General features: G+C 51.3%; 1 protein-coding gene across 3 annotated transcripts in view; it reads right to left on the bottom strand.

Annotated features, from left to right (window-relative positions):
• The window catches only part of CTIF (cap binding complex dependent translation initiation factor), a 148,188-nt gene extending 127,047 nt beyond the window's left edge, over nt 1–21,141 (bottom strand). For all 3 annotated transcript variants that reach the window (XM_027671655.1, XM_027671656.1, XM_027671657.1), the window contains exon 1: nt 21,071–21,141. The gene's annotated coding sequence lies outside the window, so the exon portion shown is untranslated. The remainder of the gene's footprint in view (nt 1–21,070) is intronic.
• Between the last annotated feature and the right edge of the window lie 6,038 nt (nt 21,142–27,179).

Raw genomic sequence — 27,179 nt, 5'->3', positions numbered from 1 at the left:
ATTTTATGCTAGGAGGAGCCAGCTGGTCCTCTCCTCCTGGGACTCATACGATCACAAAATGGTTTGGGTTGGAACAAACCTTTAAAGGCCATCTAGTACAACCCCCTGCCAAGGGCAGGGACATTTTCCACTAGACCAGGTTGTTCCAAGCCTCGTCCGACCTGGCCTTGGACACTTCCAGGGATGGGGCAGCCACAGCTTCTTTGAGCAACCTGTGCCAGGGCCTCCCCACCCTCATTGCAAAAAATGTCCTCATTATATATAGACTGAATCTCCACTCTTTTAGTTTGAAACCAGCACCCCTTCACCTACTGGTACAGGGCCTATTCAAAAGTCTATTCCCATATTTCTCATAAGTCCCACTGAAATATTCAAAGGCCACAATAAGGTTTCCCTGGATCATTCTCTTCTCCAGGTGAACCCCCCCAGCTCTCCCAGCCTGGCTCCAGAGCAGAGGGGCTCCAGCCCTTGGAGCATCTCCGTGGCCTCCTCTGGACCCTCTCCAGCAGCTCCACGTCCCTGTGCTGTTGTTCCCCGGGGCTGGAGGCAGCTCTGCAGGGGGGTCTCACCCGAGGGGGCAGAGGGGCAGAATCCCCCCCTCCCCTGCTGCCCACGCTGTGGGATCAGCCCTGGGCACGGGGGTTTCTGGGCTGGTTCATGTCCAGCCTCTCCCCCAGCAGCCCCCCCAGGACCTTCTCCCCAGGGCTGCTCCATCTGTTCATCCCCGGCCTGGATTAATCCAGGGGCTGCCCCAACCCAGGAGCAGCACCTTGCACTTGGCTTTGTTGAGCCTCATGAGGTTCACATCCTCATGGAATCTTGCCTCCATCCCCGTTAATTGCTCCCGTTCATCATGGCTTTCCTCTTTTTGGAGAATAAACTTTTCTGTGCAACAAGACCACGGGTAGGAAAGCCTCAGGTGACTCCCAAATTCAAGATTTTTGAAAGAGGAAATGGAAATGCGGTAGCAAGTTGGTTTTTGCAGCATCAACCACCTTCTGCACCATCAGCAATGGATAAAAGCAAATGTTTCCTGGGTTCCTTCTGCTCCAAACAAAGAAAAAAGTCCTTCCTGGCCTCTGGTCTGGTGATGTTTGGGATGGGGTTACATGAGCAAAGCAAGAAGGAGATTTGAAGGAGAGACAATTCCCTATGCCCGAAGGCTGGCTCACTCCCAGGGTACCTCTGCCTAACATGAGCTGCTCAACTAGAACTGGAAAGAAAAATCATCCAGGAAACCTCTGCCATGTTGCAAAGGGAAGTGGAAAATAACTTATCCTGTCCTCTCTGAGATAGTTAAACTCATCTGAAAGACTCCATGCACAGATGAGTATATTCAGAGATTTTCTGAATCTTTAATTACCTTCAGTTCTAAAAAAAATACCAACAAACCGCCCTAAAAAAATCCTACTCAACAACACCCACAAACAAATAAGATTTCCCAAGCCTGCCTCTGGATCCCAGACCCCCACTACTCCACTGCATCCAAATGTTTAAGTTATAAAAGAAGCTGTAGATTGGCTTTTACATCATGGTCACCCTGGGACCATCAGTCATTGACCTTATCAGTTCCCATACTCACAGCAGCCATGAGACGAGATCCTCTGAATATTCTAGTGGAAAAGAACAAGAATTGGGGAAATCGCTAATTCTGTACATGCAGAAGGAAAAGCAGATGTTTCCTCATAAAACTCCTAGTCTAATAATAATAAATTAAGAGGCAGGGAACCAAACAAAGCCTGGGGAAGCACCTGGGGGACAGGGAATTCTGTGGGGGGGGTCAGTGCCCAACACCACTCGAGCAGGTCCCCTGTGACAGAGGTGGCAAAGGAAAGGGACATCAGTGTCACGAGAGCTGAACTTTCCAGGACTGCTGTCCCTGCTTCTGGCTTCCTCCACATTTTAATATAAGAGCTACAGCTGCTTGCAAAGACAGGGAAAAAAGCCACAGGCAGCATCCCCCATGTCCCACCTACTTGTTTAAACCTTCTGGCTGGCAGAGGACAGAGCCCAACACACACCCAACAGGACATCTGACTCCCTCATACTTTTGACCCCAGACTGTGTCAGTCATCAAAGTTTTCCCTTCACCTGGGGCTGGACAGTGTCCTCCTTAGCTCCTGCTCCTGGTGACATGGACTGGATGTGGTCCAGACAGCCAGTTTTGATCCAGCAAAGTGACTGCATTATGGAAAAGTCACTCTAACTTCAACCAGAGGGACCATCCAAACTGAACCCAGTTCCCTGAGACAGACAATGCTCTTTGCCCACAGCAAAGACAGCTCTCACAGCTTAGGAAGATCACAGAATCAAAGAATGGTTTGAGTTGGAGGGGAACCTTGAAGATCAACTCATTCCACCCCCTTGCCATGGGCAGGGACACCTTCCGCTATCCCAGGTTGCTCCAAGCCCCATCCAACCTGGCCTTGAACACTTCCAGGGATGAAGCAACTACAGCTTCTCTGGGCAACCTGTGCCAGGACCTCCCCACCCTCACAGGGAAGGATTTCTTCATAAAAGAATTTCTTCTTGGATGCCCTCGCAGAACCTAAATCCATTTTCCAGGGATCTCCTGCCACATTCTCCCACATAGCTTCCCACCGCAATTAGGAGAGCAAATGTGATACCCAGATGGACCCAGGTTTTGCACTGGGCTCCCAACAGCTGCCCCAGGAAGGGACATGACACAGCACAGGCACCACAGCACCCATCAGGGGTCCCACGAGCCCGGGGATGTTTCTGTGTGTCAGGGATGGGCTCCAGCTCCCTGTGAACCCACCACACTGACCAAAGTCCCAGCAGCAGGAATGCCCAGCCCCGCAAGGGCGGGGATCAGACCCTCCCCAAGCTTTGATTTGCCCAACCATCATGAACCAAGGCCACAAGCTTAACCCCCCTCTCAAATCCAAGCCCAGCTTTTATCTCCTTCCAGCAGCTGATGGGACAGCTTGAACCAACTCACCAGGAAAACGCCTGCCTTAGGGAACCAGCCCAAAAATAGCAGGGAAAGCACCTCCCCAGACAGGAATTTTCAGAGTTACTGGCCAGCCACCAGCCTCCTTTCTGAGGCTTGAAGTGCATTTTTTCGCAATCACATCCAGACTATCACTCTGTTGGGTGCTCTGCGCCAGCAGTGTTGCCACACATCTCCCAGAAAGCCATTCCCTGGCAGCCCCATTCCCCCTTGGGTTATTCCCCACTGAATCACAGTGAGGCAGGGGTGACAAGGAGCCAGCAGTGGGGATGGGAGGAGCAGCCTGACAAACCCCAGGGTGTGAAGACGCTGCAGGCACTTGCACAGCTCTGTTTGTCACCCAGGGGGCCTCTGGGTCTGTTCAATAAGAGATAAATGAAGCAGCCTGACTCAGCTGAGCCCCAGCAGGCAGGAGCAGGACAGGGAGGTGTCCCTTAACACAAAGCAAACAGAAAGGCAGGTGCTTCCAGGACGTGACAAGTAGTATGTTTTGAGACGAACATGAGGTTTGGGAGTGTCTATTTACCTCCACCAGAAGCAGTGACAGTAGAGACAACTGGCCCTGATCAAGAAAGCCTTGGGACTCACCAACCCTATGTCCTAACACACCCTGCTGTCCCTGTCCTTGACACCAGTCCTTTCTGCCAACCCCAGGTCTCGGATCACAGAATCACAGAATGGTTTGGGTGGGAAGGGACCTTAAAGATCATTTTGTTACAACCCCCTGCCGTAGGCAGGGACACCTGGGACTGATCCCCCTGCAGCAACTGGGTGACCTGTAGGCAACAGGGGGCAACACAGAAACACAGCCACAAATGAGTTTTACACTATTTTTTGTTGTTTTGTTAAAGGGCCCTTCATGTTCACCACGAAGGTCTTCCCATGGTGACCTCCACCACGCTGCAACCCCACCAAACGTGGCTGCAGGGACCAAAGGCCACATCAGCATCTCAGAAAGCCCCCTCCAGCACCTCCCTGCACTGGCCAACCTCTGCCCACACCCAAGGGGTTAACAGCCCCCAAATTAATCATAACGAAGGTGTGAGGCGAGGGCTGTAATTGCAGCAAAGGGGAGCAGCATCAGCAGCTTCAGCAGAAACATCATAGCAGGACGCCTGCTACTCACGTACCTTTGAACTCAGAGGTGCCAGTAGAGAGACCAAACTACATAGTTTTGTTAAAAAAAAAAAAAAGAGGAAAGAAAAGAGGTTGGGGAGGATTTGATTAATCAAAAGGCTGTATAACGCTACATACTCAGCTGGTATCTCACATCAAGGGCCTTGCAGGTGGAAGCCCATCATTCCCATCATTGGATATCTGCACAGTGCAGGGATGCCCATCTGAGGGGTATTTATGATCCATCAATTCAGGAGCAGAGATTAAAAAGGGGCTGGAAAAGGCAGTTTTGCAATATATTACGCAATGTGAAGGATAAAGAAAATAAAACCTCGTCTCAAGTGCTGAGTTAGTGCAGGACTTGGAGACTTCAGAGGAAAATGCAAAGAATGGCAAGATAAACACAGAATTCTGAAGCTTCAGCAGGTTTTCTCCACTCCTGATGGAGCTTTCATAGAACCATGGAATGGTTTGGGTTGGATGGGACCTTTCAAGATCATCCAGTTCCACCCCTTGCCATGGGCAGGGACACCTTCCACTATCCCAGGTTGCTCCAAGCCCCGTCCAACCTGGCCTTGGACACTTCCAGGGATCCAGGGGCAGCCACAGCTTCTCTGGGCAACCTGTGTCAGGGTTTTACTTTTGTGTTTGCTCAGGATTCCCAGTCCATGGGGACGCTCTGCTGCTGCTGAGCATTCCCACATGTCCATGACATCCAGAGGCAGCTCGAGGTCTTCCAGCACCCAGAACCAGAGGTGACACCTGGCACTCAAGCCCCACGTGTCCCCTCCTCCAGTGTGGGGCGAAGGACATATTTCTCCTCTGTCACAGCCACCAGAGGAACAGAATTCACCCCTGAAGAAGCAAAAGGCTGAACCCATTAACATAATAACAATAATATTTTTTAAAATCACTTGTTTGCCAGCACCCCAGCTTTGGCTCACTGAATTTTAAATAGTTTTGGTCAAGTCACAGCAGCCAAAACACTGGGAAGAAAACACTGGAAAAAAATCTTTCTTCTTTTTTGGGGGGGGTTGGTATTTTTAAACAAAGGATTTTTACTTTTATGTCATGGTGACGTACACTACATTTCCACAGCTCTTCATTATGGTGTAAAATAATTAAAGACAGATTTCATTTTGGATTCAAATGGGACTTTACATTATTTTGTTTCCTGTTTTAATAGAATAAAATATCTGTTCTCATTGAACTCAGCTAAAAATCCTCTTATCCTCCACAACTATCCATAATACCATGATTTTTCTACAGGCTAATTAAGCAAAAAAAAAACCCAAACCAAAACCAAACTACTTAGCATTAATTATTTGGTTTATGGTTTACAGCAGGATGTTGAGGAGTATTCAGAGTATCTAAGGATAACTTGGGGTACCCACCCAAAGGATGCAGCAGTGCTTCAGGAAAAAAATTTAATTTAAAGTCTTACTGTAATTCACTTACATGTTAGAAAGTCATAGGAACCTCAGGAAAGTATATGTATGTAATTTAAAAAAAAAAAGAGGGGAATAAGGAAAATGGGACCCACATTTTCCCAGACAGAAGGGGCACTGCTGCAGCCTCAGTTCTGCATGAGGCACAACCCCAGTGCCAGCCCTTTCAAGCCTTATCCTCCCAGCAATGCCTCTGCTTTGGCTTGTTCCCAGCTCCTCCATGGGCTGCTCTGCCCCAGGAGAAAATATTTACATTCCAGAGACTATCAGGCCCTGCACAAGATAACACCCAGGGCTGCAGAAACCCCAGCTCAGACAAAGCTGCTCCTCCAAGTGATGCTTCCCACTCCCTTTCAGGTCAAACTGGAACTCGCGCAGGACAAGGGGATAAAAAAAAACCCAAAACAAAACAGGTTTTCAGGATAATGCTGCTGACTGGTTGTTTTCCAAACCCTCTGCCACCAAGCCCCCGCGGTGCTGATAACCTCTGCTGATCCCATCAGGTGGTTTAACTGGGAAGCTTAGCAGTAAGCCCTGTTCCTGCAAGGAAACACCACGTTACATCAGGTTATTCTCTGGCCAACAGGGACCATGGAGGCTTTCAGACAGCACAGGGATAAATCCCAACTACAATTTTCAGGAAGAAAATTAAGTGTATGAGTGGAGGGAACTCACCCCAAGCTGCAATGTTTTGTTGTTGTGTTGGATTTATTTTTTCACTCTCCTAGGCTTTATTTTTTTCATGTTGAAGGACCTGTTAAATCTTGTTAACATTCTGCAAATCCCCTGTCTTGCTGAAAAAAGAGGATGTGGCACCTCTGAAAGGCACCTGTCCTATATCTGTAGCAAAATAAACCCATTTTGAACAGGAAGAGGGGGCAGGTAGGGAAGGGGGAATCTGCATCAGGGAGGGCCCAAGGAAGAAAAAAACGGGATAGGGAATAAAAAACCATGATAGGGAACCAAAAAAAGAGATGGGCTAGGGAGACAAAAAAGGGGATAGGGAACAACATCAAAAATAGGATGGGGAACAACAACAATAAAATGGCAACAACAACAATGGCAATGAAAGAAATGGGATAGACAATAAAAAAACACCAGGCCAGGCAACAACTCTGCATCCATGAGCAGGGGCATAAAGTGTCACTGCACAATTTTCATCCATTAACTTTGGCAGCCATAGGATTTCTGCAGTAGAGAGGATGCATGTGTACGGTCAGGGCAGAGGGAAGAGCAGGGAGTTGTGATGAAGGAAAGCTGTGCAGGGAAGGTCCCTGGAAAGCCTGGCAGGCTGGGACCACCAAACCCAGCGGGGTGGCCATCGGAGCAGGACGGGCAGTTCACAAGTATTATACCCTGCCTGGCTACAAAACTCATTCCCAGGCTTTACCCACCCTGAGTGAATGAATGATACTATTAAGAGACAGACAATAAATCAAACAGCAGCTTGGAAAAACCCGGGAAGCCTCCGGAGAGCCAGGGAAACCTGCACTATCTAGGGAAGCGCGAGATTACAATAATTAGGTCAGCTGGCGATAAGCCTTCTCAGCACACACAGGCACACACACACGCTGCTGCCTTGCTAGAAAGTGGTGATGGCCCCGAGGAGCTGAGGAACCCCACAGGAAAACGGCAGGGGCATGGAAAAGACCGGGAGCAGGAAAAGACCCCTCCCTGCCCCAAACCGCGGCACCTGCTCAGCTCCGGCTCCGAGGGTCGGCGGGTGCACCTTGGGCAACTCCGATGGAATGCGTGAAAATTCCTGCACTTTGAGCCATGATTCAGCACCCAGCAAGTGACCCAAAGGGTCTCCATCCTTGGAGACTCAGCTGGATGAGGCCCTGAGCAGGCAGGTTTCAGAGAGTCACAGAACATGTTGAGTTGGAAGGGACCCACAAAGATCACGGAGTCCAATTCCTGGCCCTGCACAGGACCATTCCCAAGAGTCCGTGTAGAAGCTGGCTCTATGTTGAGCAGAGGGCTGGATGAGAGGACCTCTAGGGAGCTTCAATCCGGAGTAATTCCAGGGTCTCACCTAGAGAGACCTTCCTTTGGCCCAGACTTACAGGACAAAGCTACAAAGTCTCATGTCCAGCTTAATCAAAAGCAAAAGAAACTTATTCACAGCAGCAAGTGGCCTGGAAGTCCAGCTTGACCTTTAGGAGAGGGAATAGGTTGCTGTGAGCCCAAATACATGACAATCACAGTGGGCAAAGCCTTCTGCTCTAGGAGGCAAAGAGGATGGTCCCAATACAGGGAGTGCTGACAGGGTATGGATGCACTTTTCCCCCTATAAAGGGAGCCAGAAGCTTTTTTATTACCCATCACTTCCTTCCTGGATGGTTTGCCATCAGTTCTGCCCATCCTGGCAGCCTCAGGGCTCAAGGACATGAAAGGGCCTCAGCTACAGCCCCAGAGCAGGGGTCAAACTGAGCTCACATCCAGATGTTTGACATCAAAATTAGCAAACAGGAAAGGCAGACCAAAGAGGAGGATGTACTCACTGCCCTGACCCCCTCCTCACTCTTCCTCCCCACCTCTGCACCATCACCTGCCTGTCTGATTTGGCCATCAAATACCAGGGCCCAACCTCCATCCCAAAACACAGAAACCAGTCACCTACTGCTTGGGCTTTAGGGTCTCCCTGCAGGCACTGATTTGAATCAAACCCCCACCTTCCAAAAGACATTTGCTTTTCCTAACAGAGGAGGCAGACACTCCTTCTCTGGAGTCTCCATGTTTTTTTATAAAAGCTGCTTCTTTCTGAACACCACACCAACACTCCCACCTGCCCTGCAACCCACAACAGATCCTCAGAGCAATCCAAACAACAACAAACAGCATGAGATGCTCCTGTGAAGCCTCAGTGCTTCCAGCCCACACAGCTGTGTTGATACCAGCAAGCTTTTCCCACCAGTCAGGTGCTGAGTACTCCAGCTTCTGTCCTGCTCTGGTGAGACCCCACCTGCAGAGCTGCCTCCAGCTCTGGAGTCCCCAATATAAGAGGGACGTGGAGCTGCTGGAGAGAGTCCAGAGGAGGCCACGGAGATTTTCCGAGCGCTGGAGCCCCTCTGCTCTGGAGACAGGCTGGGAGAGCTGGGGGGGTTCACCTGGAGAAGAGAAGGCTCCAGGGAGAGCTGAGAGCCCCTTCCAGTGCCTAAAGGGGCTCCAGGAGAGCTGGAGAGGGACTTGGGACAAGGGATGGAGGGAAAGGACAAGGGGGAATGGCTTCCCACTGCCAAAGAGTTAGATAGGATATGGGGAAGGAATTGTTGTCTGTGAGGGTGGTGAGGCCCTGGCACAGGTTGCCCAGAGAAGCCGTGGCTGCCCCATCCCTGGAAGTGTCCAAGGCCAGGTTGGATGGGGTTGGGATAGTGGCAAGTGTCCCTGCCCATGGTAGAGGCATTGGAACTAGGTGGTCTTCAAGGTCCCTTCCAATTCAAACCATTCCAGGATTCTATGAATACATGAAGTCTTTCAGGACATAAGAACTTTACTGACTGACTGATCCAAGTTAAACCCAATTTTCACACAAGAAGAGCATCCTACAGACTCAACTGTCTTCCACATGCTTCAGGCAGCCATGAAGTTCCTGCACTCAGTACAGTTCACTAGCCAAAAACCACGAGCCCCACTTAAATATATAGACATTTTTCCAGACTCCTAGGTCACACAGAACACCTCATGCACGATGTGCACATTCAGCCTCCAAAATCCCCTCATTAGCTTCCTGACCGATGCTCTCATTTGGTGATGTACCCTGACCCGCCTCCAGCACATCAAAAAACAGAGGCTACAGCTCCCTATGTGCTTTTTAATCAAAGTTCACTGCTTTTTTGTTAAAATAATTGGCTAATCAAACCCGTTGCTTCCAAGCTGACGTTCCTCCTAATGCTTTAATCAATACACAGAGGTGCTCAGAGGAGAGCTAATACAGCCTGAGCTGAGTGTGGGTGCTGCAGGGACAAGGCTGTGGGTTTTCAGTCATATCACTGGATGACGTGGAAGAAACCTGAGGAGGGAGAAGCTGGAAGCACACAATGGATGTGTCTGCTGGATAAACAGACAGAATTAGGGAAATAAGTGGCAAAATACAGCCTGAGGCTTGTTAGCCTGTGGAGAGAAGCAGAGGAAGGCTTTGCTGGCTGACACTCCCAGCCACTTGCAGGCACATGGAAAATGTCAGAAGCACTAAGGAACGGAGGGAAGGACTTGCCAACAGATCCACCTCTTGACATCCAGTTAGGCAGCTACAAGAGTGACACCACTGGATGCTTTACAACCACCACACTGCTTAACTAAAGGCCTCAAAGGGTTCGTGATGTGGTTAGATTTCTTAAAAGAGAGGAAAAAAAAATGGTGAATATAAGCAAATCAAACCCAAGTTGGGTTACTGAAGTATTTCCAGGTGATGACCAACTTCATTTTTCCCAGCATGATCCTACACCTCCACTCAAATATTCATCTTGGCCGCTCAACTTCCACAACTCCTCAATTACAAGGTTTTTTTCACATCAGTCACGACCCAAGCTTAAAGCATAAAATGTGATTTTAATGCCTGTATCATCTCATAACAGCCAGAACTGGACAGAAAAGACAAAGTGATGTTCCCAGGCATCTACACTCCACCTGCTACAATGGGCTGGCCCAGGGCAAGGACCAAGGGACTCAAGGAAGGAGAAGTGTGATGTGATGTGACACGGGCATTACAAGACACAATTGCCTAAGTTTTCTGCGTTTTCTTGCAAAAATACCTGGAAATTCTCAGTTTATATTTACTTACCAGAGACAGCTCAAACCCCAGCATACCCACAGTATCTGCTGGATACCAGACCAAAGAAATGGCTTCCTTCCAAAGTGCCTCCCTCATCCTTCCAACCAGCCTTTTTTGTTGTGTATTTATAGCTCTCACCACCAGGAAAAAGCCTCCTCCATGCACTTTCCACGGCAAACAGCCCCTTGAGACAGTACCTAATGAGAGGGGCAGGTGAAACCTGCCTCCTGCAAGACTGCTAAACCTTCTCAGAAACATCTGGCTGAAGCAGACAGGGCTGATTCAACAGGGATCCTAAAAAAGATCAGACAGAACTGGGTCCTGGGCTCCGTGCTCCTTGCCCCAAGATTTTGGGCTAGTCAAGGCCCTGTTTTGGAGTTCTCAACATGGTACCTTTGCTACCAGCATCAGGCTGCTCAATATGAGGACTCCCAGGTAGCCCCTACGCAGTTGGAGGTACCTTAGAGACGCTTCAGCCAAGCACAAGTAGCAACCTACTAGAGCCTGTGCTGGCACTGATTCCATGACATGAGACCACCACCCAAAATGCCAAAAGGTCCTATTTTCCAGCTCTTCTTCTGTGGCACAACAGGGTCATGATGAAGGTTCATATCCATAGCGCCAATCATCAGTGCTATTGGATCCTATCCGTTTCCACCAGGGATCTCAACACATACAAATTATTACTCCTGAAAGTGCTAATTTGAGAGAAAATAAAATTTGAGACAAGAATAATTTGAGACAAAGATAATTCCTACTCCAATAACTTTGCAAAATGAAGGGGTAAGTGGCATATGCTGGAATTCCCTGAGTGGATCAAAATTGTTTTCAGGGCTTGGGTATCTGGATTTTGGAGGGGAGATGGAAGACTCTGGGGCGCTTGGCAGTTTCATCTTTTTATTTTCCCTTCTCCCCTTTAGGGAGAAGCAGAGCTTGCAGGCAGCTGTGCTGGCTTCCAGAGTAGGAGAATAATTAACCCGAAAACTAATGCACTTGTGTTTTTTCTACAGAACACGGCACACCGAATGCCTGGTATCAGAGTGGCAGACGATTTAGTGACTCCCTGGCTGAGCAGCAGTGTCTGAAAGCCCTGTGGAGAGCAAGCAACGTGTCCTCCCTGGTATTTAGCAGCCGGTTCAGCTCTGCTGTGAAAGGCGAGCTGGCAGCAGTCCTGCACAGAGCCGGCGTCACCCTCCATCCATCACCCACACCCACCTCTCCCAGCAGTGCCTGGGCATCCTTCAGCAGTGCCAGCAGCACGGCCAGAGTCACCCCCTCCCCAGGGAGAGCCCATGACATCAGATGTCATCATTTTTTTATATTATGACCGGGCTAGCCCTCAAATTTTCACTTGGCCCGACCTTCCCCCGCAGATGTCCGCACGGAGGAGGAGCAGACAGGAGACCTGGAGCTGCCACGGGTCTGGCAGCATGTTCTCCTCGCTGCTTTGCTCTCCTCCTGGCACGGGGAAAGCTCCTGCTGGCGGCTCATCCTTCCCCACCGTGCCCTTCCCTCCCAAAAACATGCGGCAGGGAGGGAGACAGCTCCTGCTGAATGGAGCGAGCGTAACTGGAGGTGCTCAAGGAAAACCTCGGCAAAGCCAGCAAGGGATGACTGTGCAAATCAGAGCAAGGGAAAGGCTGAGTCACTCCCTCCCCCACAGCTCTAAATAGCGAAGAGCGTAAGGAAAAATCATTCTCTGAGCTGACAAAAAAGGAAGAGAATCCCCGGTTTAAAAAAGAAATAAAAATCAAAGTGCATGTAGTGACAGCAGCAGGGGAAGGGACGGAAAAGGCAGCCTCGTGCTGCAGCTGCAACTGGGACAGGAGCAGAGAGAGGCAGAGCATCATCCCTGGCTCCTTTGGGAACTGGAGGCTCACTAATCACTTTTAACAGCAGCTCCAGCTCCAAGGCAAGTTCACAGACCATGAATGATGCCGAAAAGCCACCACTGCTGCCTCATCTTCTCCAGGTGATGGTGCCAGCCATGACCTCAGTCTTAATGGGAAACTGCAGCAAGACTGGGAAGAGTTTGGGCAAGCTTTTGGGGACAGATGTTACCCACTCCTCAGCATGAAAACACCCTGCCTGAGCTTCTCGGTGGTTACACGTGAAACATCTGTATCAGGAGCAGTAACAGTGTAAAGCTGATTATCCATCCCAGCAGGTACGGGCGAGAATAAGATCAAGGCTGGAAAAACCTTTTGAACTGCAGGATACCTGTACAGGCAGGAGCCTCTGGAGAGACATCAGCCACCAGCTTTTCACTGCAAGCTCAGTGGTCACGCACAAGCACAAAACCTGGGGACAGCAGAGTGGCAGCACAGAACAGAACAGTTTGGGTAGGAAGGGGCCTTTAAAAGTCATCCAGCATCATCCCAACGTGCCCTCCCTGGCAGCATCCCTACAGCCAGCTCCTCCTTCCCCATGTTCAAGATTATTTGGCTCATTTCCTTAAAGAAAATGTAGTGAATTGCTAAAGGTAGTTATGAGTTAACCGACCCGCTTGCACCCAGACAGATAATATTTAAGCTCACGATTGATGCAGCCTCTCCTTCGAGACAAGAAGAAATTTGCATTTCCCTTTTCCACCCTTTTTCTTACAGCCTGTAAGTTCTTTTCTCTAAGATGTGCCCTCCTCTGTCAAACTTGGCTGAAATTAGTCCCCGGGTTAAGAAAGCTGCTGGAGGAATAGCGAGTGACAGCCAGTCTGAGTGCATAAGCCTCATTGCTGTTAATTAAAAAAAAAAAAAGAGCAACCACAGAAACAGGGGAGAAGCTTCGAAGAGGCTGTTTGCAGTCGATAAATAAATCTCTCACCCCATTAAATGAAAATATATATTTAAAAAAAAAAAAGCGCCAGACAAATGTTCTTTCTCGGAATCAATTCCGAGAAAAAACAACGTGTGCTCTGCGGATGCTCCGAAATCCAGGAGGGAGGGAGGAGAGACCAGCACCCTGGGGCGAATCTTGGCACTGAGAGCATCCTGGCAGGGAGGGATGCTGCAGCTCTGCCGAGAACCAAGCACTCCAGAGGGCTGTGATGTCCTGCTCACCACTGATGCTGCTCCAAGCATCTGCAAAGGCAGGAAAAAACGCTCCCTCTCCCTGCGCCAGGCCAGCACGGGGATGGACAGAGCCGGGATGCAGGGAGGGATAGAAAACTCAGCATTCACCAGAAGAGCTTTCCAGAAGTGTGTGTGTATGTGTGTTTCATTGCAGAGCTGCCGTCAGGATGAGAGAAACTGCTGATCTCAAAAGAAGGGGGAAAAGCTGCCAGAGAAAGCCATCCATCACCTCATCACAGCTGGTCCCCTGCAGCTCTTCATCCACATCCGTGGCCTCCTCTTCCTTTAGAGGTCTCTGCAGCCACCGTGGTCAGACCCCCAAGGACCCTGAAAGCCCCACCTAATTCATCTACTCGCTCACAATGATGAAATGTGCAGCACACAGCAAGAAAAAATAAAGGAAATAACTTCCCAAAGCACCCCCTGAGCCTCCACGTCCCACTGCAAAACCTCCAGCTGCAAAAATTATTGCTGCAAGTTTTACTGTCACCAGCCTGGCCTCCCGAGCCAGAGAAAAATGTAATCAAAGATGCCTCCAAGGCCATCGTCTGCCTGGGAAGAGACATTCCTTGGATCAACAATATGCCCTGATTTAAGGGAATACACTTCCCATGGGTGCAGGCATACACCCCTCTCTCCTCTCACTGTGCAAAGCAAACACCACCTCAAACACACAACACTGTTATTAACCTCCAGCTGACAATCACAGCACAACCACAGCCTTTCCTGCTTTCTTTTCTTCTCTTGCCCAGACATCCAACACGGTGTTTTTGATGACAGGTTATTAAAATCCCCTCTGGCTTAACTGCAGTTGGACGTGGCGCCCAGGAGTCCTCCAGTCCAGGGGGTTTTGTTTCTGGATGGGTGATGCAGAGAGATGCAACACCCAAAACCAAACCAGCAATTTAGCCTGGAGAAAAGGAGGCTCAGGAGGGACATTCTCAGTCTCTACAGCTCCCTGTGACAGGAGGTTGTAGGAAGGGGGGTGTCAGACTCTTCTCCCAGGTCACAAGTGATGAGAGGAAACAGTCTCAGGTTGCACCAGTAGAGGTTTGGATTGGATATTAGGAAAAATTTCTTCACTGAAAGGGTGGTCAGGCATTGGAACGGGCTGCCCAGGGCAGTGGTGGGGTCACCACCCCTGGAAGTGCCCAAAAAACACGTGGATATGGCACTTGAGGACATGATTTAGTGGTGAACATGGCGGTGGTGCCGGATTGATGGTTGGATTCGGTGATCTTAGAGGTATTTTCCAACCTTAATGATTCTGTGATTCCATGATTGGAAGACTGCTGCCTCAGTTGGACCTACACTACAACATACTCCTGCTGGTGACCAGAGCACACACTTTCTGCAGGACAAAAACATCCTTTAAAATTCACCCCAGGATTGTCCCTGCAAGATCCCCCACCAGCAAACACACGTGTTTGAACGTGTTTTCAAAGTCACTGACACCCTTCAAAGCCACAGAGGCTGGTGGCCCCAAAGTGATGTCTCCATGGACCGTGCAGCAGGAGGAGCAGCTCACTGCCACAGGCACAGGTGAGCCCAGCTTTACAAAGCTGCCACAGGCACAGGTGAGCCCAGCTTTGTAAAGCTGCCCCAGCCCCAATCTCGCCCAGGGCTGTTCCACCGATGACTGGCTCCATGCTGGTGGCAAAGCTTTGGCTTCACAAAGGAGATCCTCAACGCTGGTGACAACCAAGACCCCTGAAACACCTGCAGTGCATTTCTGTTCTAGCTTGAAAGCGCTGTGCCAGCAAAGACAGACCCGTGAGATTGAATCAAATGACATAAAACACTTGGGATCACACCTGATTATTTCACGGAAACACAGAACGGTTTGGATTGGAAGGGACCTTAAGACTGTCCAGTTCCAATCCCCCCACCATGGGCAGGGACACCTTCCACTATCCCAGGTTGCTCCAAGCCCCATCTAACCTGGCCTTCAACACTTCCAGGGATCTGGGGCCAGCCACAGCTACTTTGGGCAACCCATGCCAGGGCCTCACCACCCTCGCAGCCAAGAACTTCTTCCTCACATCCAACCTAAATCTACCATCTTTCAGCTTAAATCCATTCCCCCTTGTCCCATCCCTGCTCGCCCTTGCAGCAGACCCTCCCAGCGCTGGTTTGGGGTGGACTGGGTGCCATCCCTGACACGGCTGATCACAGGCACACACTGTCCTTGCTGCACTGTGCCACGCTCCCGTGCCACAGCCTCCCAAGCCACCCTTCCCACGCCAGCCCAGCCACTCGTGTCCTGGGCCAGCTCCCACCCAACGTAACCGGCGGCACCTCGGTTGTGAACATCAGCTCCTTCCCAGGCTTCTCCCGTGGTCCTGGGGAACAACAGCCAAGCAACACAGCTCCTCCAGGACTTCACGGGAGTTCAAAAGCATTTTTCAGAATTAATTACGAACCCTGCTAATGGTTCCCCGTCGCTGGTGCCTGGGGAAGCTGGTGGCAGCCGTGTGTCTCCCGGCAGCTTCTGCTCTGGTGCAGGGCAGGCTCCAGTGCTGGTGAAGCCTTCCTAGGGTGGCACAGGCTGTACAAACCAGTCCCAGCGAGCCAAGCCTGCTCCAGAGGCAGGGGAAGGTTGGGGATTTTTTTAGGGTTTTTTTGCATCAGGGCCAACTGTAGTGGGTTGACCCCTGGCTGGATGCCAGGTGCCCACCAAAGCTGCTCTTGTCACTGCCCCCTGCAACTAGACAGCAGAGAGAAAATATAGTGAAAGGTTCATGGCTTGAGATAAAGAGAGGGAGAGATCACTTACCGATCACTGCCATGGGCTAAATAGGCTGAACTTGGGGATATCAACTGAATTTATTAACAACAAAATCAGAGCAGGATAATGAGCAGTAAAATAAATCTCAAAAACACTTTCCCCACACCCCTCCCTCCTTCCCGAGCTCTGTCTCCTCCCCCACAGCAGCACAGGGAGATGGGACTGGGGGATACAGTCAGTTCATCACACGTTGTTCCTGACACTGCTCGGGGAGAGGAGTTGGACTCCTTCCCCTGCTCCAGCCTGGGGTCCTTCCCACGGGAGAGGGCTCACCATGAACTTCTCTAATGTGAGTCCTTCCCACAGGCAACAGTTATCCATGAACTGTTACAATGTGGGCAACTCTTCCATGGGGTCAACCCTTCAAGCACAGCTCCAGCATGAGTCCCCCACTGGGGTCACAGGTCCTTCCAGGAAACCTGCTCCTCTCTCCATCACAGGTCCTGCCAGCGCCCTGCTCCAGCACGGGTTTCCCACAGGGTCACAGCCTCTCTCAGGCATCCCCCTGCTCCAGTGTGGGCTCCTCCAGGTGGAACTCTGCACTCCAGTGGCCCTCCATGTGCTGCAGGGGCACAGCTGCCTCACCACGGGCTGCACCATGGGCTGCAGGGGAACCTCAGCTCCAGTGCCCGGAGCACCCCCTGCCCCTCCTTCTGCACTGCCCTGGGCATCTGCAGAGCTGTGTCTCTCCCATATTCTCACTCTGCTCTTCTCTGGCCACAATTACACCTGCACTACAACTTTTTTCCTCCTTCAACACGTTATCCCCAAGGCATCACTGCCACCTCTGATGGGCTCGGCTTTGGCCAGCAGCTGGTCCGTCCCGGAGCCCGCTGGAATTGATTCTGCTGGACACGGGGGAAGTTTCTGGTAGCTTCTCACAGAAGCCACCCCCGCAGCCCCACTGCTACCAAAACCTGGCCAGGCAAACCCAACACACCAATTAAAAGCACCGGTGAGAAATAAGAAGCTTGTGGGCACCTCCGTGCATCCTCGTGTCACCGAGGCGCGACGTGACACCAGGAGATGGGGCACACCACACACAGCCATTCATACCTGATCTCCATCCCCCCATGGTCATATTACCCCACCCCTAACCCTTTCCATCCCGCTGGAAACGCTGATGGTTTCCACCACCCCAAATGGACGCAGCCATTCCGGGGAAGAAGATGAAGCTGAGCCAGGGTTGGTCTGCCACGGAGGAGACGCCCTCAATAAGCGTCTGCACGTTATGAAATACACCCAAAGCAGCTTCCTGGCCGACAGGTGTGGCAGGATTTGGTCCTGCAGAGATAGCTGAGGCAGAAGTTTAGTAGTGCCACCACAGGCTGTCACCACAGGTTCTAAGAAACCAGGTTCTTCTCCTCCTGGACCACGACTGCTACGTGCCCAGGGGAGGAGGAGGCCAAGGGTTGTCTCTGTAGAAGAGGAGGCGGGAGCAGTCGCCTTCCTGAAGTAAGCACAAGACTACCCACAGCCAACCTGTGGTGCCTAAAGCCTCAGAGGTCCATGGACTGCCTCAAAGGAGTCTCCAAAAGCTAACCCAAACCAGCAAAGATCTCAAATCCACTATTTTCCATAATAAATTTTCCTTAATCCATCCATGCTAGAGGCACCATTCCGATTTCTGGCCACTGTTGAGGTACCTCTACATTGCAGAAGACAATGACAATGCAGAATCCAGCAAGCCAAGAGCAACCTTGGCACACCCCAAGGAAGATGTGAAAGAAACAAATCCTGTCTTTTCAGCAGCAAAGTTGATGTTTTAACGCACAAAAGTTTTAAGAACATGCATTGTTGCTTCCATTTCAGCCTGAACTGAGCAGGAGACTTATTTCTCTTAGGATCACCAGCAAGAAATCTGTGTTGTAAATGAATATACATAAATATATGCACACATATGTATATAAATAAATGAAATAAAATAGCCAGGGTCTCAAACAAACATAAAATGATTGGCTAGCTACAGTAGCTCTTCATTTCAGATGACTCAGTAATCTGCTAATTATACTCAGGTGGCAGAACTGCCCCTTCTCTGAGGAGTTTCACAACAACATCCCAAGGCATTTATGGAGATTATTTGTCCAGAAGCCTCAGCACTTCCAAGATTTTAATTGTTCTTTCCCCAGCATGATGGAGACCAAGAGCTGCCCCAAACAGGGCATCAAACTGTTAACTCTGAAACTTAACAACAGTGTAACATAAATGTCTTAACATTTCTGCCAAACCGAAGAACAATGAAATCACTAACAATATTTAATGGCTCTATCAAAATAGACAGGCAGAAAGTTAAATGTGTCCCAAACAGCTCCTGAAAAAGCTCATCTGCTGCCCCAGCTTCCATAGAAACCACAGGGTCTTGCTATACTTTTAGCTATAGCTCCTCACAAATACACAGAACCCCAAAGACTCACTTGAGCAGCAAGAACACGAAATTAAATACAGTCCAGGAGGGTTTTCTTGCTGCTTTGCACAGACCTGCAGGCAAAAAATTCAACCAGTGATAACTACCACAATTTCACTCCGTTGCTGCCAAGCAGCAGCAAGGATGGCTGCAAGGAGAAACAGGAGAGAGACACACAAAACGATAAAGGAGAGGAGAGTCAGCACAGCAAAATTTGTCCTCACCAGGAGACCACAGTAGAGCGAACTCAGCGGAGCAGTTCACCCCAAAGACAGAGGGCACTCCGAGACAGAAAAAATGGTATTATTCTCATGCAAGATCAAGTGATGAAGGAGAGACTTCTGGAGATAAAGCTCAGCACCTCGTCATCTTCCCTTCCACATTTTGGATCGAGGACTAACAGCTATCAAGTACGTTTTCGTGCTTTGCATACTATTTTTCATGGCTCTCAGGAACCCTTCATAGACCACTCCCATCCCATTTGTGGATGAGGTCGACTCAGCTATGGGAATGAATGTGCCAAACCCAGCCAATGGGTAGCTCACTCCTCTCCCAAATCCCATGGCAAGGGCAGTTCATCCCCACAAGCAGTTTCTGCAGTCTCCCATCAGCTGGAGAGCTCCTGGGTGTTGGGCTTTACCCTCCAGCTCACCTGAGACAAGTCTCTTCCTCACATCACCTTCACCTGCAGCATCCAACTGCTGCTCCTCCGCCTTGAAAGCAACATGAGGTCTTATAAATGATAAAAAGAAATGCACAGCCTGAGCTTCCCAAAACAGACACTGCTTGTCTCTCTGCCAAAGTTAACACACTTAACGCAGGGAAACCACAGCCTACAAATCTTACCCAAGGCTTCAGGGAATAAGATGCAGCACAAGGTTTTGCTCTTGGACCTCGGGTTCAGCAATGGCAGAGCAAAGCCTTTATGGTCCTCATGGGGAAAAAATAATGTGGATGGACAATATAAAATGGATTTTCCCACTCACTGCAGACAAAGTGTGAATATTTGCTTGCCAGTGTCACATAAGCCATAAGCAGAGCAGAATGTTTCCCTCTCCATCCCATGTGGCACCCTCCTGTCAGCATCTGGATGCTCAGAGGATGCTCCATCATCAAAAAGCCTTCCTAGATTTTGGAGAGGAGGGACTGTTAAATCACCTGGTCTTATTTTGGCATCTTTGCATTGAAAGAAACAACCTGGAAGCTCAGTGTATCCTCTGCTTCCTTCCACCTCTTCCATTTCTGTTAACAAGGCCGTGATTTCAAGCTTCGTCCCATAACCTGCCTGAGTGGTGGAGAAAGAGTAGTGTGGACTACTGGAGCAGGAATGAAGGTGGCACATATGGACATGTGGAAATGGCCTATTTGAAAGAAGCAACCAGGTCCTGTGGCACTCCAGCCCTCCTCATCACGCTGGGAAACAGCACCTGCCACTTTCCAAACTGATGTCATTACTGCCTCATACCATGTGGGGGTCTCACTGGTGGGGGTCTCAACCCTTCCAGAGGAGCCTGACACAAGGAACAGCCCCAGGAGATGAGAACCTTAGTCTCATTCTACAGAAAAACAACTCCAAGGACTGAGATTTGAGGCACTGGGACTCCAGTGAGACCCAGCAACTGTGCCTCCAGCCCTCCAGCATTGCTGGGGGCAGCTGCAGCAAAAAGCATCCCAGGACCGCCGGCTGCCCCGCTGCCACGGCATCTGTTGTCCCCTACTGTCACCCACGGCCCCCGAGACCACGTGCAGCCAGAGTGACTCTGCAGGAAAACGATAACCATAAAATAACAACAAAACAGGGTCCCCCAGCGAGCCCTCGCTCGCTGCGCCCAAACTCAGCCCGACGCCAAGGACGGGCAAAGCACCTGCTGGGAGGTGGGAGACTGCTCCCAGCCCCGGGCCACCCCGCAGCGGGCATCCTACCGGGAATGTCCCCCCCCAACGAAGGTGCTCAGGTGGCACCTTTGTGCCTGCGGATGCTGCTGTGCGGGATCCGCCACCGGCTCTGCCGCGGCGGGGACCGCGATGGGCGACGCTTCACTGCGATGGGGACGCGAGGGGGGTCCCTCTCTTTTTGTCCACGGGGGGCTCGCCGCGGCGGGAGGGGGGGGGAGGCCAGTCCTGCCCTTCGCCAGCCTAACGGAGCGGCCGGGAAGCTTCCAGAGGCCGGGAGCACAGCCGAGCGCAGCCCCGGAGCTCCCCGCCGCCGCTCCCGCTGGAAGGGGCACATGCCGGGGGGGGGGCTCCGCGTCCGCGCACGGGCTGTCACCGAGCACGGGGGGACCCCCCCGGGGGCCGAGGCCGCCCGGGCACCGCCACCATCGAGACCTGCCCCGAAACCGGCTCCATCCGCAGCGCGACCCCCCCTCCCCGCGGGGGTTCGGGTGTTTCCACGGGAGACAAAAGCCGGGATGCACCCCCCCTCCCTTCCCTACCTCCCGAACCTCACTCCCCCCCCTCGGCGCTGCTGTGTCACGTCCCCCCCGGGCCGGACTTACCGTGCGGGGCCGGGCGCGGTCAGTGCCCCGACGGGGCGGTCATGGGGCGCCGCGCCGGCTGCTGGGGGGACGGCGGGGGGACGGCGGGGGCACCGCCCGGGGAGGACGCACCAGCTCCGGCTCCGGGCTCGGCGGAGGGACGGGCCGGGGCGGCGGGGAGTGACGCGCCGGGCCCCGCCCGCCGCCGGCCCTGCCGGGAGATGTAGTGCGGGACCGGCCCGGCCTGTCCGCCCCGCGGGGCTCCGGCCGGGAGGGACACGCCGCGTCTCTGCACGCACGGGGGTCTGAGGGGGTCCCCACACACATATCCTGCACCCCGGGCTCTGACAGGGAGCCCCCGGGGTCCCGCACCACGGAGGTCTGACAGGGACACCGTGGGTTCCGCAGCACGGGGATGTGGCAAGGACCCCCCGCATCCCGCCCTCCGGGCTCTGGCAAGGACACCCCCCTCCTCCCCGGATCCCGCACCCCCCGGGGGTCTGAGAGGGGCGCCCCGCATCCCGCACCCCCGGGCGCTGGGAGGGAGACACCGCATCCCTGCGCGCGCGGGGGTCTGAGAGGGACTCCCCACATCCCCCGCATCCCGCGGCTCCGGCAGGGAGTCCCCCCGCATCCCGCACCCTGGGCATCAGAGAGGGACGCCCCCCCCAGGTCCTGCACCCATGCAGGTCTGACAGGGACCCTCCAGATGCCGCACTCTGGGGATCAGAGAGGGGGACCCCCCCACACACATCCTGCACCCGGGGGCTCTGAGAAGGAGCCCCCGGATCCCACACCCTGAGGATCTGACAGAGGCACCCCAGATCCCCACAGCCCGGCAACCCCAGTCACCGAGCCCCCAACCCCTCAGTGCGGGTGAGAGACCAGCCAGAGCTCAGAGCAGCACTTGGGGAAGTACTAACCCACCCAATACACAGCACCCAGGGAAAACTCTGGGATTCTCATGTTCCTGCCTGTATCGTTGGGGATTCAGCTCAGAGCCGCATCCTCTCCCATCCTACCTCCTCACAGCCAAGCAGCATCCAGTTGGGCTTTAAGGAGGGGGCTCTAAACTGGGCTTAAAGGAAACAAACTGCAAGTGTTTCATTGAATCACTGAATGGTTGGGTTGGAAGGGACCTTAAAGATCAGTTTGATCCACCTCCCTCTAATCCTGCCCTCTGCCAGTTTTAAGCCATTCCCCCTTGTCCTCCAGGCACTTGTCCCTTCAGCTCTCCTGGAGCCCCTTTAGGCACTGGAAGGGGCTCTCAGGTCTCCCTGGATCCTTCTCTTCTCCAGGTGAACCCCCCCAGCTCTCCCAGCCTGGCTCCAGAGCAGAGGGGCTCCAGCCCTCGGAGCATCTCCGTGGCCTCCTCTGGACTCTCTCCAGCAGCTCCACATCCCTGTGCTGTTGTTCCCCAGGGCTGGAGGCAGCTCTGCAGGGGGATCTCACCCGAGGGGGCAGAGGGGCAGAATCCCCCTCCTCCCCTGCTGCCCACGCTGTGGGATCAGCCCAGGGCACGGGGGGTTCTGGGTCCCAGCACACACGTCCGGGGCACGTGGAGCTTCTCATCCACCAACATCTCCAAGCCTTTCTCCCCAGGGCTGCTCTCAATCCATTCTCCACCCAGTCTGTATTTGTGCTTGGAGTTACAATGACCCACGTGCAGGACCTTGCTTTTGGCCTTGTTCACTTTCATGAGGTTTGCACGGGCCCACCTCTCAGGCTTCTCAGGGTCCCTGTGGATGGCAGATAAACCAAGTTTTTCTATATAAACACAGAAAATTCTGAGACAAGAAATGTAAAAACCAGAATTTAAACAGATTTTAAACACCCCTCTAGCCAGCCCTTTAGCCCCTTCAGACCTGCTCAAAACAACCAAGAGATGTTCCTACAAGCAATTTAAACCACGTTCTTCTTCCCACATCGGGTTCCCAAAAACACCCACCCAGCAATCATTCCCCTTTTCTTGTTGCAGGGGTTGCATTCAAGAGGTTAACTCAATTTCGAGCCGTGGATTCTTTGTTGCTCCCTGTCTAGCTGTGCCGTCACACTCATCCGGATAAATGGATCACGTTAATGAACATCAACGGAAGGACCGCAGCCATAAATTCACCAGAATCGTTGGCCTCTGAAGAAACCTTAATTCTACTTTGACAGCAAAATCGGATTCCAAAGATCTCTCTCCCCGCTGTGCTTTATTTTGGGCCGTATCGTTTTGCTGGGCAGGTTGTCATGGCAACCTGATATTCACTGGAGGGTGGCTGTAATTGGGAGAGCACATTGTTAATTTAGCTCCAGATTTTTTTTTTATTATTATTATTTTTGTTGTATTTTAAGCAAAGGGGAACTGCCTGGCTTTTCATATTTTTATTTATGATCATGCCATGGTTTAATTATTAATCTGAGTGCCAATAGCATCACTCCAGTGACGGTTGAGCTGCTGTGCAGAGCTCATGGGGGCAGACAACAGCTCTGCCCACATCCCTTTTTCTCAGCTCATCTCCTCACACAGCTTCCCCACATCCCCTTCAGCCCCCAAGCCCCTAATCCGAGAGCCCCCAGGCCCAGGCTTTCACAGGGATGCTCCTGGTGCGTAGGGGCAGGACTGGGTGGGGGAAAAAAAGGGTAGGATCCGCTCTCGCATTAATGATAATTTTTTTGGAATTCCAGTGCGACTGGAATCATCAGCTTTAACCTGATAACAATTCATCTCAGATAGTTATTTTGAGCAACTCACCCTCTTTGGAGAACACCAGCTCCTAATATTAATGGTGTGAACAGGATGGCATTTGTACATCCAGCTCCTGGGTGGGCACAGCAAGTCCTGGACCCGCATGGTGGGACCTCTCTGTGCATTCCCCTCCTGCCCCAATCTGCTCAAGGCATCCTTGGCCTGGAGACATCACAGGATTCCACCAGGCACTCACCTGCATCCTTGCTGAAAGCAGGAGGGTGGCAGGACAAGGGGGTCTGGTTCACTCAGATGGGTATTGGATCAGGACACACAACTTCCAGCCTGAGATTTTTGGGAAACGACCCGTCCCTCAGAGCACAGTGTCTATGGGAGTGTGGGAGGGAGTCGGATTCATTCCTCTAGTGGGTGTGGGGGGAATTCGGACGGGGATAACAGCAGAGTGACTAAAGGTAAGCCCAGAGATGGGTGCTGGGCAGCATCATTCCAGGACTTGGGAAAAGGTGCCATCTCTGTCACCTCACCCCAGTGCTCCCACCCTCGCGTGGGTTTGAAGCTGCACGGCCGTGCTGGTCTTGGTGTTCATTATTAACGTGTCCCAACAGGAAGAAAGGGCAGCTTTCCGGAAACTGGGGATTTTTCTCCAGGAGCTGGCACAGCTCCAGGTCCAAAGAGCAAAGCAGAGCTGCTGGTCCCATCCCCAGGCAGGTGCAACCCTGCTCCCCCTCCCGCTTGGTCCCTTCAGCCCCTCCGACCTGCACATCCCAGCCTCTTCCTGTCATCCCTGCTTCTGGCTTAATCCCTTCACAGCTCAGAAAGGAGGGAAGTTGGGATAGGAGAGGATTTCTGCTTAAAATAGGGGGGGGAAAAAAAAAAGAAGGAAAAAAAAAAAAGAGATGAGTCGTAAAAGCCAGGGATGGAGGAGGGAACAGAAACATCCTTCTTTCAAGGAAAAGATGCTGTGGCTGCTGTTCTGGGTACCATATGCCAGGTAATAACACAAGATGACTCAGTGTTTGGGAAATTAAATTGGCTCTTTATTAAAAGCCTGTATTTAGGGAGGTAGTGAGGTGTCAGGGGAGTTCCTGCATTGCCTTAGCAGGGGGAATTCAGGCAGGCTGTCTGGCTCCTTATGCTGCCAAGCTCGGAGTCCACAGGGTGCTGGGACATGTATCCTGCCTCAGCATCCTCCTAGAGCTGCTCCCGGGGAAGCACTGAGCATCTTTGGGAAGATCTTAGGAGCTCTTCCTAAGCTCTCTCCTACGTAATTCAGTGGAAACTGGTGGATCTCTGCCAGTGGGAAATGCTCCAACCTCAAGATTTCTGTCCCAGGAAAATAGCAAGAGGCGGAAAGAGCAGCCAGGGACACAAAGTTATTTGAGAGCACAAACTGCAACCCAAAACACGCTGTGCCAAAGTCTGGCCTTGCCATGGCAATACCCTTCAAAATGCCTTAGCAATGATGGGAATCTGCTGATTCGGAGGGGAAATACAGAATATTTACAGAGAATATTTACAAAGTACCTTGCTCATAGCTGTGGTGTGCTGGTAGCTTGGCACTCCCTCTCTAGCTTGGAGCAAATCTTGGCTTCAGAGAGTGTAGCTGAAGGCAAAATCCAGCGTACTGTGTTCTGCTCAAATTATACATCCCCTGCATGGAAAGCTCAGCTATACATACAGATAGGTGCTGAAAAAATAAACTCAAGAAGGTGAGAATTCTTTTCTTCTTCCCCAAGTCCTTCTGGCACAGGTGGGATGACGGGGATGTCTGCCAGCATGGAGACACAGCAGTGCCCTCAGTGGGTTTCTAAGAAGTGACCGTGGCCATTAAGTGCTTAGATGCTTCCTCAGAGACTTCTGCAGGAAAATAAACTCTTAAAATAGTTGGATCAACAATCTTCCTGCCAGAATCAGAGTGATCATTATTTTGGTCGGGCTGCAGTTGAATTGAAAGCAAATAGACCTCCTTTAAAAACACAAATCATAGACCTACTGTAGGAGAGAAGGACTGGAGACAGACAAGGTCTTTATTCCCATCCTGACAGAGTCTGAGTGAGTGGCTCTGTCCTCCTTCCTGAGTGTGGAGATCTCTGTCTGTGCCTGGGGGTCCAGTGATGGTGGATGTGGGGTTCCAGCAGTCCCTCCTCCATCCAAATCTTATGGGATGAGATAGCCTGGAAGAAAACCTAGAGAGGAACTGAGGTGATGGGGTGTGAATGTGGCCAGCCAGGATGTTCGTGGCAGAAGAGACAGCACCAAACTGTCAATATTCTCTCATATACATACATACATACATATATATATACATGCATCTATCTATCTATCTAAAATAAAAATCAAATATCAGAGCAGGGTACCCATGGGTGAAGCAATGCTTGGCTATGGCAAGAGGAGAAGGTGGTTTTGAAATGCTGAGTGTGGGGACAGGCTCCTTCCCCCACTTCTCAGTTATTTTTAGAAAGGCATTTGTATCCAGCACTGAAGTAATCAGTGTGCCAAGGCTGTTTGCAAGTCAAGGCTAAATTCACTGCTATTTGGGGAAGGCCTGAAACAGGGATGGCCCAGGCTCCTGGAGAGCTGGGTTTCTGGGGACTGCTTTGCTGCAGGTGGGTTGAAATCCTGCTCTGATGCTGGTTTCCATACTACAGGTGAGAAGATGCAGCTCGGAACATTTGGATTTTCTCCTTGACCTCCCACATAGCTTAAAATAATAACCTTAATTTCCTGTATTTCACATAATTCAGTTGAATAATGAGACTACCTGGACATAGCTCATTACCTTCCTCCCCCGATTTAATTCACAGCTACATCTTTGGATTACAGAGGCCTTAGAAACAGAAAGCATGATTATCCAGGTAAGAACAAATTACCAATTTAAAGGATCACCATGATTCCAGCCCCAAGGATTTGCAAAGGTCAGGCTGCTGAGGAAGCTGAGCCAAGAGCTGGAAGAGGAAGTGCAAGGATTTGGGATGGGTGATGAAGGATGTCCTTCCATGCCGGGCAAGGATAGGATCCTGTCAGATGCCTCCATAGGGTGACAGAAAACATCTCTGACAGGGACATCAACAACTCCAGGTTTGCTGGAGAAGGAGTTCAAATTAATTGACAAGTGTGTTTTGCAGAGGCATGGCTGGCCAGGGAATATTCCAGTAACCCAGAAATATGTCTCTCTTCCTCTGGCTGCAAATAGGATTTTTTTTTTCCATAATCTCTTATTGTGGATATTAATTCCATCAGAGGATTGCAGTGCTGCTTACAGGGGTGCAGAAGGAAGGAACTGCTAATCGTTGGGGTGGGAGAAGATGTAGGGGAATTTCACTGGGTGAGGGATGTGGGAAATCCAGGGTGCTGGATGGAGAACAAGAGCAAAAGGCTCTTCTAATCTGCATCTCTAGGGACACCTTATTGTGGCCTTTCAATACTTAAAGGGGG

This window comes from Neopelma chrysocephalum, unplaced genomic scaffold (assembly GCF_003984885.1).
Source record: "Neopelma chrysocephalum unplaced genomic scaffold, ASM398488v2 Primary Assembly neopelma1_97116, whole genome shotgun sequence".
In the NCBI taxonomy this organism is placed as follows: domain Eukaryota; kingdom Metazoa; phylum Chordata; class Aves; order Passeriformes; family Pipridae; genus Neopelma; species Neopelma chrysocephalum.
This window is presented reverse-complemented; position numbering and strand designations above follow the sequence as displayed.